The sequence below is a fragment of the Salmo salar genome, chromosome 03 (genome assembly GCF_965601325.2).
Source record: "Salmo salar chromosome 03, fSalSal1, whole genome shotgun sequence".
NCBI lineage: Eukaryota > Metazoa > Chordata > Actinopteri > Salmoniformes > Salmonidae > Salmo > Salmo salar.
The window spans coordinates 36092506-36107556 of NC_138293.1; the positions used below are offsets into that span (position 1 = coordinate 36092506).

General features: G+C 41.5%; 1 long non-coding RNA gene across 2 annotated transcripts; it reads right to left on the reverse strand.

The window, feature by feature from the left end:
- Positions 1-135: 135 nt before the first annotated feature.
- On the reverse strand, positions 136-9315 carry LOC106600457 (uncharacterized). 2 transcript variants are annotated; one of them, XR_014391881.1, is made up of 4 exons: positions 8762-9315; positions 8586-8645; positions 8156-8235; positions 136-783 (listed from the first exon to the last, which is right to left on the reverse strand). It is a non-coding gene; the product is annotated as an uncharacterized LOC106600457 (long non-coding RNA). The 2 variants fall into 2 exon arrangements; XR_014391880.1 differs by having other exon boundaries at positions 8586-9315.
- Positions 9316-15051: the final 5736 nt, after the last annotated feature.

Sequence of the window (15051 nt, forward strand, 5' to 3'; positions counted from 1 at the left end):
TTCCCAGGAAAAGGTTCAATTGGACTGTGTATGATGATAATGATAGCTCTTTTACACTAATGCAGTAGTCTGATACTGCATTGCTGATCTGTTACTAATGCAGTAAGATGCAGACAGAAACACACCAAACATTACTTCATACAGTAGAGTTTTAATCACCTCTGAGTATTATTCCCATATTCTATAGACTAACATGAACTGAGATGCCTTACAAGACCAATTGAAATGAATTGATTAGTTGACCCAATGACAAAAGCCATGAACAGCAATGAAGCATTAACACCATTCCTGTTTAACCTGCATTAATATTGGCTTATACACATGAAACATTCACTCATCACCTTCCTTGTTTCCACGTGTTCAACTTTCTTTATTGGACATTGCATCATTTGGAGATTTTTACTCGTAAAACTAAACATCCATTATAGTGTAAATTTAAAGGTTCACTTCTGTGTCAAGGTCCCCCAGTTTCTCTTTAACCACCTGTCTTCTAAACGACAGCGGGTTAACCAATCTAAACGAGAGAATATAGCAGATGAAGTGAATAGCCTAGCGTAAAATAGATGATCTGTTCATCGGCGTAGACTATGAAGCCGGAGAAGGTGCTGTACTTCTTGCCTTATCCCCGGTCCAGCTTGATGTAGATCTCATCGCCGGGCTCAAGATGCTGGACGACACTGTTGCTGGCAAAGTCGTAGTTCTGGTCGGCATCTTGGGTGTAGGACTGGAACTTCTGCACCACTGACAGCTCCTCTCTGATTGATGCCAACCCCCTTTTGGTACCTACATAAAACTCACCTCATCAAAATTGTATTGGTCACATGCTCTGAATACAACTGGTGTAGACCAGGCTTGCTTAAAAGCCCTTCCCAACGATGCAGTTTAAAAATCCTAATACAAATAGTAAAATAGTACCACAATGAGGAATAAAATAATATGCACAAGAATGGGGTAACTGTACCAGATCAATGTGCAGAGGTATGAGGTATTTGAGGTAGATATGTACATGAAGGCAGGGTAAAAGTGACTAGGTATCAGGATAGATAATAATGAGGTATTTGAGATAGATATGTACATGAAGGCAGGGTAAAGTGACTAGGTATCAGGATAAATAATATAATAAAATAAAGAACAGAGTAGCACCAGCAAATTATGTATAAAAGTGTGTGTGTTGTGTCGGTAAGAGTGAGTGGGAGCATATGTAGCGTATGTGAATATGTGTGAGTGAGTGTGTATATGGTTTGTGTATATGGTTTGTATATATTTTCTAGTGAGTGTGTATATGGTGTGTATATATAGTCTAGTGAGTGTGTATATGGTGTGTATATATAGTCTAGTGAGTGTGTATATGGTCTGTATATATAGTCTAGTGAGTGTGTATATGGTTTGTATATGTAGTCTAGTGAGTGTGCGTAGGGTCAGTGCAAGATAGAGTCAGTGCAGATAGTTCAGGTACCATTAATTGACTATTTAGCAGTCTGGTTATTTAGCAGTCTTATGGCTTGGGGGTAGAAGCTGTCTAGGAACCTTTTGGCCTGAGAGGCGATGCTCCGGTACCGTTTTCCGGATGGTAACAAAGTGAATAGTAGTACATGGCTTGGGTGGCTGGAGTCTTTGGTCATTTTTCGGTCCTTTCTCTGACACCGCCTGATATAGAGGTCCTGGATAGCAGGGAGCTCGGGCCCATGATATACTGGGCTGTCTACAACACCCTCTGTAGCGCTTTGTGGTCAAGGGCGGTGCATTTTCAATACCAAGCAGTGATGCAGCCAGTCAAGATGCTCTCGATGGTGGAGCTTTAGAACTTTTTGAGGATCCAAGGGCCCATGACAAATATTTTCAGCCTCCTAAGGGTGTGCATTATGTGTGTGTAAAACTGTAGCCTTAAGTTGATGTTTTGAATCCTAATCAAAGTGGTTGCCAAGGTTGGTGACCACGTCATCAAATTTCAGCACTTCTGCTGTTTGTTCAGCCCGGCGGCCAACCTTCTCCTGAGTGGACGGTCTTCCAGTCTGCTTCTGGACTAAGTTTTGGTGGATGACAGGGATCGCTTGGTTCTGCCAGATTACTTTAATGATTGGAAAAGTAGACAAAAAAAATTATAAATTCGTGTGCATAATCTATGCACAGCAGGCTTTTCTAATGTTGTCCCGTTCTTGTCTTGAAAAGGTATTAATGAATTCAACTTTTACACGCAACAATACCTATTCTGTTTTTCCTCTCCGTGCTGGTATGGCTCAGTAACATTACATCGGAGCCTTTCTTTTGTATTCAACTAAAACTCACAATTAGTTCAATCTAGAATTCCCTAGTAGCCTAATATTATTATTATTTTTTATTATTTTTCTCCACAATTTCGTGACATCCAATTGCAATCTTGTCTCATCGCTGCAACACCCCAACAGGCTCGGGAGATTGAAGGTAGAGTCATGCGTCCTCCGAAACACGACCCGCCAAACCGTGCTTCTTAACACCCGCCAGCTTAACCCGGAAGCCAGCTGCACCAATGTGTCGGAGGAAACACTGTTCAACTGAAAACCGAAGTCGGCCTGCAGGCGCCCGGCCAGCCACATAGAGTCGCTAGAGCGCGATGAACCATGCTACAATATCTTCAAAATGGTCACAGCGATTCCCTGTGCATGAGTGTTCGGAGAGAAGAGGGGAGGAGGGAGATATGGTGATAGCTCTGATATTAGATGCATGTTGAGGGAAAAGTACTCCAATTCATATATTATGTAATCTCTTCCATCAAAAGGAGAGAGAGAGATTTTTGCAATTTCATGAGAGAGAGATTTTTGCAATTTCATATTTGAACATCCACTAACAGAGGCATGCTGTTTGTAGAATGGCCTTTCTGGATGGCCACAGAGGACATGGGCAGTAAGTTTTCTTGGTACCTGGTCACACCTCAGCTCCCCTTGTGTCCAATTAATCACTGGAGAAAATCAATAAAGCCACAAAGGGAGAGCATTAGGTGGGAGTTGGGTGTAGGGCATGTTTCCCCATACACATTAGCAGTGGCAATTTCAGCATGTAAATCTTGGTGGGGCAAACTCCCACATTTTTCGGGGATGCATGCCAGCAAATCCACAACACAACACTAAACATACATTAATTGCACTATAAAGGTGACAAACGGTGTCCAGAAACGGTTAGGGCCTACATAAAGCTGTCCCAACAACAGAGCTTTCTTTTCAGCACCATGGAGTGAATCCTTACCACCTGGCTGTCAGGGAAACCTTGTCTGTCAGGGAAGCAGTTCATTCAGCCTCATTTACTGCCTTTAAAAAAAACATAGCTGATATGGCTGACTTGCTTAAATAAATGTGGTTTCTACTGACAATTGGGATGTACTAGCTATCACATAAGGGGACGACGAGTGAATAAGAGGCAATCCGTAATTTTGATTAAGACAATAAGTGAGCTAGGACGGACGTTGTCAGTAATTCAGCACTTTTGAAATGTACAGCGACAGAATTCAGAACATGGGCCGTTCTTACAGTATTCTCCCTATACACCAAGTCAGAACTGTAGGATAAATAAAGGGGGCGAATAAGCAGACAATGAAAGCTATTGCAATATTTGATGATTACATTATAGGCTACATGTGCACCATCAAGTCAGAACAGTAGGCTAAGTTATGAGTGTGAAAGGGAACAAATATTTAGGATGAGACACATGGGCACAACAACTTACTACACAACATACACTTAGTATTACTTTCTTAGCTACAGTATACATATCTCCCTGGAATATTACATAATTATGGAACAGCATACAATTCATTTTTGGACCATTGGGCTGTGCTCACTTGAATAGGAAGGTGGCACGACGATCCTTCTTGTGGGCAAATTTTGTCATGAAACTTTGTCATCAAAGTCTGGCATTCTCTGGATTTATGGTGCTTTCAAGTTAACTGGGAACCCGGAACTCGAATTATGACGTCAGTGAACTTCAGGTCAGAGCTCTAGAAAGAGGCGTGAGTTCCCAACTTTGAATTCCGAGTTGGATGACCATTCAAAACGTATTTTCCCAGTTGTCTTGAACTCATTGAAGTCTAAGATTTCCCAGTTACGAGTTTCTAGTTTTGAACGCAGCAGAAGTCATTCTGGATTGACAGCATGGCCAATATTCAACCTTTTATGGCCCAATTAATGTTTATCCTTTTAAGCATGGGAAAGAGACCCTTAAACCCAGACTTTGGACCACACATCCACTCCATGGAATAGCAGGCTAGTGATTGCTTTGCAACGCTTGCAGTTAGCCATTGATTCCTTCCAAACCACTCATTGTTCAATTTGCGATTTCCAACTGATTGTGGAATGTTTATGTCCAATGGCCGATGAGCACCGATATGTTTTAGATTATTTCTCTTCATATGACAAGGATTGAAAAGGACTTGGCAGTAGATTGTTGACTTGATTCATGATTATGACTGCTTTCTTGCTAGCAAAAATGTTGAAAGTATGATGTTGACATGATCAGTCCAGTCAAAGCTACAGTAGATATAATGTGATTTGACATTTTATCTCTAGTCAATTTTCTTGAATTTTCGAGCTCTACCCGTAGATTTTGCGGTTATGATGTAGTTTCCCCATAGGTGACGGAACAGCGAGGCAATCACGGTGCACCTAGAGAACATTAGCAACCCCTACGCTCCGTATTTTCCGCTGGCTGCCCCACCACCACAGAAATCAAATCAAATGTTATTTGTCACATGCACATATTTAGCAGATGTTATTGCAAGTGTAGTGAAATTCTTGTGTTCCTCGCTCCAACAGTGCAGTAATGTCTAACAATTCGCATCAATACAAATCTAAAAGTAAAATAATGGAATTAAGAAATATGTAAATATTAGGACAAGCAATGTCAGAGTGGCATTGACTAAAACACAGTAGAATAGAATAGAGTATATACATATGAAATAAGTAAAGCGGTATGTAAACATTATTAAAGTGACCAGTGATTCCATGTCTAAGGTGCAGGGTTGAGTAACCGGGTGGTAGCTGGCTAGTGATGGCTATTTAACAGTCTGGTGGCCTTGAGATAGAAGTTGTTTTTCAGTCTCTCCGTCCAAGATTTGATATTTCTGTACTGACCTTTCCTTCTGGATGATAACGGGGTGAACAGGCCGTGGCTCGGGTGGTTGATGTCCTTAATGATCTTTTTGGCCTTTCTGTGACATCGGGTGCTATAGGTTTCCTGGAGGGCAGGCAGTGTGTGCCCGGTGATGCTTTGGGCAGACCGCACCACCTTCTGGAGAGCCCTGCGGTTGCGGGTGGTGCAGTTTCCGTGCCAGGCGGTGATACAGCGCGACAGGATGCTCTCAATTGTGCATCTGTAAAAGTTTGTGAGGGTCTTAGTTGCCAAGCCAAATTTCTTCAGCCTCCTGAGGTTGAAGAGGCGCTGTTGCGCCTTCTTCACCACACTGTCTGTGTGGGTGGACGATTTCAGATCATTAGTGGTGTGTACGCCGAGGAACTTGAAGCTTTCCACCATCTCCACTGCGGTCCCGTCGATGTGGATAGGGGAGAGCTCCCTCTGCTTTCTCCTGAAGTCCAAGATCAGCTCCTTCATTTTGTTGATGTTGAGGGAAAGGTTATTTTCCTGGCACCACTCCGCCAGGGCCCTCACTTCCTCCCTGTAGACTGTCTTGTCATTGTTGGTAATCAGGCCTACTATGGTTGTGTCATCTGAAAACTTGATGATTGAGTTGGAGGCGTGTGGGGCCACGCAGTCATGGGTGAACAGGGAGTACAGGAGGTGACTAAGTATGCACCCTTGTGGGGCCCCTGTGTTGAGGGTCAGTGAAGTGGAGGTGTTGTTTCCTACCTTCACCACCTGTGGGCAGCCTGTCAGGAAGTCCAGGACCCAGTTGCACAGGGCAGGGTTCAGACTCAGGGCCCCGAGCTTGATGATGAGCTTGGAGGGTACTATGGTGTTTAAGGCTGAGCTATAGTCAATGAACAGTACTCTTACATACAGTTGAAGTCGGAAGTTTACATACACCTTAGCCAAATACATTTAAACTCAGTTTTTTACAATTCCTGACATTTAATCAGAGTAAAAATTCCCTGTCTTAGGTCAGTTAGGATCACCACTTTATTTTAAGAATGTGAAATGTCAGAATAATAGTAGAGAGAATGATTTATTTCAGCTTTTATTTCTTTCATCACATTCTCAGTGGGTCAGAAGTTTACATACACACAATTAGTATTTGGTAGCATTGCCTTTAAATTGTTTAACTTGGGTCAAACGTTTTGTGTAGCCTTCCACAAGCTACCCACATTTTGGCCCATTCCTCCTGACAGAGCTAGTGTAACTGAGTCAGGTTTGTAGGCCTCCTTGCTCGCACATGCCTTTTCAGTTCTGCCCAAAGATTTTCTATAGGATTAAGGTCAGGGCTTTGTGATGGCCACTCCAATACCTTGACTTTGTTGTCCTTAAGCCATTTTGCCAAAACTTTGTAAGTATGCTTGGGGTCGTTGTTCATTTGGAAGACCCATTTGCGACCAAGCTTTAACTTCCTGACTGATGTCTTGAGATGTTTCTTCAATATATCCACATAATTTTCCTGCCTCATGATGCCATCTGTTTTGTGAAATGCACCAGTCCCTCCTGCAGCAAAGCACTCCCACAACATGATGCTGCCAACCCCGTGCATTGTTGGGATGGTGTTCTTCGGCTTGCAAGCTTCCCCCTTTTTCCTCCAAACATAACGATGGTCATTATGGCCAAACAGTTCTATTTTTGTTTCATCAGAGCAGAGGACATTTCTCCAAAATGTATGTTCTTTGTCCCCATGTGCAGTTGCAAACCGTAGTCTGGCCTTTTTTTTATGGCGGTTTTGGAGCAGTGGCTTCTTCCTTGCTGAGCGGCCTTTCAGGTTATGTCGATATAGGACTTGTTTTACTGTGGATATAGATACTTTTGTACCTGTTTCCTCCAGCATCTTCACAAGTTCCTTTGCTGTTGTTTTGGGATTGATTTGCACTTTTTGCACCAAAGTACGTTCATCTCTAGGAGACAGAACGCGTCTCCTTCCTGAGCGGTATGACGGCTGCTTGGTCCCATGGTGTTTATACTTGCGTACTATTGTTTGTACAGATGAATGTGGTACCTTCAGGCATTTGGAAATTGCTCAAGGAAAATTGCCCAAGGATGAACCAACTTGTGGAGGTCTCCAATTTTTTTTCTGAGGCCTTGGCTGATTTCTTTTGATTTTCCCATGATGTCAAGGAAAGAGGCACTGAGTTTGAAGTTAGGCCTTGAAATACATCCACAGGTACACCTCCAATTGACTGAAATGATGATGTCAATTAGCCTATCAGAAGCTTCTAAAGTCATTAAATCAAATCAAAGTTTATTTGTCACGTGCGCTGAATACAACAGGTGTAGACCTTACAGTGATATGCTTACTTACAGGCTCTAACCAATAGTGCGGAAAAAAAAGGTGTGTGTGTGTGTGTGTGTGTGTGTGTGTGTGTGTGTGTGTGTGTGTGTGTGTGTGTGTGTGTGTGTGTGTGTGTGTGTGTGTGTGTGTGTGTGTGTGTGTGTGTGTGTGTGTGTGTGTGTGTGTGTGTGTGTGTGTGTGTGTGTGTGTGTGTGTGTGTGTGTGTGTGTGTGTGTGTGTGTGTGTGTGTGTGTGTGTGTGTGTGTGTGTGTGTGTGTGTGTTTTCGTTGGGAATTATTCTTTGTGTTTTCGTTGGGAATTATTGTATGTGTGTAAGTAAAGAAATATATAAAACAACAGTAAAAAGACATTTGAAAATAACAGTAGCAAGGCTGTATACAGACACCGGTTAGGCTTATTGAGGTAGTATGTACATGTAGGTATGGTTAAAGTGACTATGCATATATGATGAACAGAGTAGCGTAAAAGAGGGGTTGGCGGGTGGTGGTACACAATGCATTACATCATTTTCTGGAATTTTCCAAGCTGTTTAAAGGCATAGTCAACTTATGTTAACTTCTGACCCACTGGAATTGTGATACAGTGAAATAACAATTGTTGGAAAAATTGTTGGAAAAATTACTTGTGTCAAGTAGATGTCCTAACCGACTTGCCAAAACTATAGTTTGTTAACAAGACATTTGCATTACATCATTTTCTGGAATTTGAGTTGGTTGAAAAATGAGTTTTAATGACTCCAACCTTAGTAAACTTCCAACTTCAACTGTAGGTATTCCTCTTGTCCAGGTGAGATACAGCAGCATGCAGTTCAATTGCATCATCTGTGGATCAATTGGGGCAGTAAGTATTTTGAAGTGGGTCTAGGGTGTCAGGTAAGGTAGAGGTAATATTTTTTACCTTTATTTAACTAGGCAAGTCAGTTAAGAACAAATTCTTATTTTTAATGACAGCCTAGGAACAGTGGGTTAACTGTCTTGTTCAGGGGCAGGACAACAAATGTGTAACTTGTCAGCTCAGGGATTAGAACTTGCAACCTTTTGGTTACTAGCCCAACACTCTAACCACTAGGCTACGCTGCTGCCCCAAGGATACGATCCTTAACTAGCCTCTCAAAGCACTTCATGATGACAGAAGTGAGTGCTATGGGTCAATAGTCATTTAGTTCAGTTACCTTCGCTTTCTTGTGTACAGGAACAATGGTGGACATCTTGAAGCAAGTGGGGACAGCAGACTGTGATAGGGAGAGATTGAGTATGTCTGTAACCACTCCAGCAAACTGGTCTGTACATGCTCTGAGTCCGCGGCTAGGGCTTTGCGAGGGTTAGCACGCTTAAATGTCTTACTCACGTCAGCCACGGCGAAGGGGAGCCCACTGTTCTTGGAAGCGGACTGTGTCGATGGCACTGTGTTATCCTCAAAGCGGGCAAAGAAGGTGTTTAGCTTGTCTGGGAGCAAGACATCGGTGTCCGCGACGTGGCTGGTGTTCCCTTTGTAATCTGTGATTGTCTGTGGACCCTGCCAGATACGTCTTGTGTCTGAGCCGTTGAATTACGACTCCACTTTGTCTCTGTACTGACGTTTTGCCTGTTTGATTGCCTTACGGAGGGAATAACTACACTGTTTGTATTCTGCCATATTCCCAGTCACCTTGCCATGGTTAAATGCGGTGCTTCGCGCTTCCAGTTTAGCACAAATGCTGCCATCTATCCACGGTTTCTGGTTTGAGTAGGTTTTAATAGTCACAGTGGGAACAACATCCCCTATACACTTCCTTATAAACTCAGCCACCGTGTCCGTGTATACATCAATGTTATTATCCAAGGCAACCCGGAACATATCCCAGTCCGCGTGATCAAAACAGTCTTGAAGCATGTATTCCGAATGGTCAGACTTGTGCTGAATGGACCTTAGCACGGGTACTTCCTGTTTTAGTTTCTGTCTATATGAAGGGAGGAGCAAAATGGAGTCGTGATCTGATTTGCCGAAGGGAGGACGGGGGAAGGCCTTGTATGCATCCCGGAAAAAGAATAGCAGTGGTCAAGTATTATCCCAGTGTGAGTACTACAGTCAATGTGTTGATAGAACTTTGTGAAACTGAGCTAGGCTGAAACACCTGTATTTTGGAGCTGCCTTACTCAAGAAAGCAAAAAAGAGACCATGTTTGTTTGTTTACTATTAACGCAATTATTATATATTTTTTTACATTGTTTGCAAACTGACATGTGACACGTATGAATGCCAAAATAACATGCAAAACAGGCTAAATAAATAAATACATATTTATTTATTTTTGCTAAATAGTTGGAGATCAAATGCACATTAGTTAGGTTTCCATCCAATTAGCGACAGATTTTCACGCGAATATTATAAAATCGCACTTTGTGTTTCCTTCAAATTGACTTGTTGAGGATAAAAGGCTGTGCGTGAGGACGTTGCATACATAAAAATACCTTTTGCAGTTAAATAAAAAAATACAAGTTAAATGTGTTTCCATCGCATTTTCTACTCTACGGATGGTTTTCTCTCGAAAAATGTTGCGTTATATAGCGAGTGTGCCCACACTGATATTGGAACGGGCACTCTAGCCTACAGCTCACAGATGGGCCAACAGTGCAGGTATATAGCCTACCCTACATTATATTATTATGGACAAAAGAGCGATATTATTTTTATTTGTCAATAGGCAGCAAAACATCAATGATCATGTCACCAGAATAAGACACTGGATAGGTATTGGAAAGGCGCTTCAAACTCATCACCTTGCACTTTCAACATTTACATTTACGTCATTTAGCAGACGCTCTTATCCAGAGCGACTTACAAATTCACCACTCTGTGAAGTTCATCATAACTTCAATACAACTTATTTAATCTGTAGCCTAATAAACTGCATGCTTTCCTGACGAGTCGTAGTGGGAGGACCACACAATGTCATCACGTGACTCTACTTCGATTTGATGGTTATTATATCAATATTTGCGCATAAAAGCGTTTCCACCGACATTTCTCGCATAATTAATTTTACCCACATAAAAAGATTCCACCTTGTCTACCATATTTTGTTTTGTTGTCGTTTGGAAAGTTTACCGAGAAGTGTTCTGTTTCCATCAGGCCTGTCATTAAAAAAAAATACCCGACATGTAGGCTGTAATGAATACGCAGGGAGTCAGGGAAGCAGATGCAGACGGGGAGTTTAATAATAATAATAAACATGACGAAAATACAAAATAGGAGCCATGTACTGAACGTAACCAAAACCAATACTGCCTAATGACTGAGGCTACAGAGGGTTATATGGAGGGAGTGTAATCAGGGTGGTGATGAAGTCCAGGTATGCTTAATGATGGGGAGCAGGTGGTTAGTAGATGGCAACTTCGAGCTCTGGAGGGAGGGAGCAGGAGTAGGCGTGACATAGGCCTACTTTACTTGCTTAAAACGGTTGGAAACCTGGTTAGTGAAAGATAAAATAACTGGATAAACTGCCTCTGAATGATAACGCAATCACCCAAAAGACAGCAGAGAGATCAGTTCATTAATTGAAGTTGTTCAGATATTAAATTCAGTCTTGGGATGAGACGTTAAACCGATGTCCTAAACATTTTATCTGTCTCATCTACATTTTTTAAGTCACTCTAACAAAAGTTAGTTGATCTAATATTTTGTCGTTTTGAAAAAGTTATATATATAATCTAAGTAAGTTAGATCTATAAACGTTTCATATATATCCCATTAGGGGATCCTAAAGATATATAATCAGTTTTGAATAAAGCAGTCAAATTTAAGGTGAGTGTGTTTGGGGGAAACTGCCCCCCGCTCCAATGCCCTCCGGCAATCCAATGCAAATCAATGGTACCTAAATTAGCATTTTCCAAATCATGTCCAAATCATCTACAATTAACTTAATTGAGTAAAACAGTATTTTTTCTGGTACTTTAGGATTATTTGAACATGATTTGGCATGAAAATTAGAAGAGGCACCTTACATCAAAACCTCATCATAGTGAGGATATTAATAGTGAGATGTGCAATGATTTAATTAATTAAAAAGGAATCAGAGTAAATAAGTATTTTATCAATTAATAATCTGTCCTGTTTGTTGGATGTCCACATTGTTCAAAGGATGTAGGCCTAACAACCCTGGTGCTTTTCACACAACCAGCTCTTTCTGCAGAATCTTTACATGGATATGTGTCAAATTGTATGTACTCCCCCTGTGACCACACCACCAACCCCTCAAAGTGTGTCTTGTAGCTGATCAGTGGTTACGTCACCTCTAGAACCTTCAATCAATTCCAATAAAAAAATGGTCTGGGTTCTGAAATAGAAACCTCTCAAAGACAAAAGGACTGTGATCTGAGTTCATATTTCGAGAATGTATTTTTTTTGGGTGCTCTTAGGTGTTTATGCGTTTTTGACATCAAACATTTGGTGCTACGTGGACTTAGTGCTAGGCATCCTGAGACAGTAAAATGAACCTGCCATGCCAAAACTGCAAAGGATTGTTACAGGTAGAAACTAGACAAAAACAAATCCCCCAAATGAAAAAGAGAGGATGGATTCTTAGAGGAAAACCGATCAATGTTCCACTTGCTGATGACATCAGGGGGGGCGGGGGCGGTATGTCACACTCCCAGCCAATGCAATTGAGTGGTGGCGAGGAGCTTAGTGGCAAATTAGATGAAAGATTGTCAACATGCTAGGGGAACACAGGGGAACACAGAGTCAACGATCGATAAGGCCAGTCTGGGAATAACTAATTACCCTGGCTGCAAGAGGTTCTGAGGTGCTGTTGGAGCCACAGAGAAACCAGATCACATCCTAGCAATCTCCTACTCCACTAGCTCTCACTCACTCTTAATAGTTCTTACTCCTTTCATTGGGCCTAGGCCTACATGTGTTACGTAAAATACAGACTCTGGCGTGTTGAAATGTGATGGCAGAGGTTTATGGATGAGAGTGTAGGTGAAAACGGTGCCGAGGGAGAGATGAGAAAAGAGGTGGGGTTTGGGGATTGAACAGAAAGAGAGAGAGAGAGAGGGATGAGGAAAGAGAGAAGACAGAAAAACAATAAGATGCAAAAAAAAATGATTGAAGTGTGTGACGGAAAAGGAGTGGTGTAGAAAGAAAAAGAGGGGATAATAGAAGCCTATAATAGTTTGCTACAGGGAGCTAGACAAGTGGCAAATCAGACATTCACAACAATTATAGGAAAACCACACAGAAGTAAGTTGCCTTCCCCTCTCCTTCACTCTTCAAGTCTGCAATTACATTCAAACCCAACCACTGATCATTAAATCAGACTCAGTTCAGCAATCGCTCCACCACACCCTCTGATTTCAACATGAGTGGTGGCTGCATTTGGGTTGGGTACCCGCTCTGAAAGTAGCCGCGCTTAGCAGACTACACTATCATCCATCACATGCGACCTTGAAGATGCATGGAAGAGAACTGTAGTAGTAGAGGCAGGGAAACAGAGACAGAGCCAAGGCAAGTCATCATAAATATGAGAATTGCAAGTTAGGCTTATGTTCAAGAGCCGGCAAAATGGTGCAGCCTGATGTTGACTGTCCCTCTGCTGACCCCGTTTTATGGTGACTTTGACCCCCACAAATATTTTGTTTAGGGGGTAGATCAGCTTTAATATTGAAGATAGATTGTAGCTTCCATCAATGTAATTGTCTGCATCACTTCCAATCCCCCATATATTTTTTTGCAAGTATATATACAAACAGTACCAGTCAAAAGTTTGGACACACCTACTAATTCAAGGGTTTTTCTTAATTTTTACTCTTTCTACATTGTAGAATAATAGTGAAGATATCAAAACTACGAAGTAAAACATATGGAATCATGTAGTAACCAAAATAGTGTTAAAAGAAATCAAAATATAATTTATATTTTAGATTCTTCAAAGTAGCCACCCTTTGCCTTAACGACAGCTTTGTACACTCTTGGCGTTCTCTCAACCAGCTTCACCTGGAATGCTTTTCCAACAGTCTTGAAGGAGTTCCCACTGTCATGACGTTGGCCTCTTTTGGTACAGGGAGGACAGTTGACCCCCTCCCTTTTTGCAAACATCCATTCTATGACCCCCCAATCCACCCTGTGTGTAAAGGGTTGTAAAAACTCTAAAATTCCAGGAGAGTCTCTGGCCACATGGAACCATAGAGAGACAAAGGAAATTCTTCCAACTTATAGAATTGGAGAGCCAAGCGACATTTTGTGTTCTGGAGAAGGTATGGAAGATTGGTGAAGAATCCAGCTACGAACTGATCCGCTTGGTACAATTTTGTGATACTCAGAAGAGACAATATAGCCATATTACCATAAAACTGTTTATATAATAGCATCATAATGGTTGTATAGAATGTATTAATAAGGATAAAGCTTTTGTAAGACATTGAGGTGCTATGTACTGATGTAATGTGATAGAATTGTATTTCTGTAACCAAATCTAACTCAGTCATAGGCACGCCCCCAGGGACCCATACAGGACCAGGCGTCATTTGACAAGCCTGTTCTATGGGCACTATAAAACACCCCCTGATTTACATTTCTTCAGACCAGGCCTACACTCTATGGCCAGAGGTTTGACCATCCAAGTACTCTACTGAAAGTGAACTATACCATGTGGTTAACTTTTAGACTATCGAGACCGACAGAATAAGAACAAGTCTTTGATATTAATTATTAGTCTGCAGCTAAGTAAATTATATAATTGAACGCGAAGACCAACGAAACAACCATTCGATGACGACATTAATGAATGTCGCTCTGAAAGATCCATTCTAACCGAGAGAGAGAGAGAGAGAACGCGGACAAAACTCCCCAACAGAACAGAACTCTCGAACAAGGATCACGACGACACACTGAGCGTAAATATATATTGATTGCAATTGTTCCCGAATGAGTGAGCCTTCAATTGTCAATTGTTAATATCAATGAACTCTGTGCAACTTCTCAGCTGACCGTTTATGACCCATTGTTCAACAGGCCGACCTGCCTGTTTAGCCCACAAGGGCACATTCCTCTACCAATCCTTTGTGACGATAATTACTGTTTGTATGTTTTTCTGTTAATTACTTAGTGTAGTAAATAAATGATTTTAAGACAATTGATGTATGGATGATTTTAGTAAAGACTGGGTTCATGCAGATACAACAATTTACGACGTTTGGAATGAGACTGGACTAGAGGTAAAATACACAATTTAAACCAGAAGATAATCGGCCTATATAATATAGGAAAGTTATGTTAGGAAAATTATAACTTTGTAATCTGAATATTCTCCTTGGTGCCCCGATCTCCTAGTTAATTACAATTAAACGATTAATCAGTTTAATCGCGTGATAATAATTACAGGGAGTTAATTGATAAACATATCTTCCATTTAATGGTACCCCAAAGACACGACACCACATATGCTGAGCACTTGTTGGCTGCTTTTCCTTCACTCTGCATTCCAACCTATACCACACCATCTCAATTGGGTTGAGGTAGGGTGATTGAGGAGGCCAGGTCATCTGATGCAGCACTCCATCCCTCTCCTTCTTGGTCAAACAGCCCTTACACAGCCTGGAGGCGTGTTGGGTCATTATTCTGTTGAAAAACAAATGATAGTGCCAATAAGCGCAAAC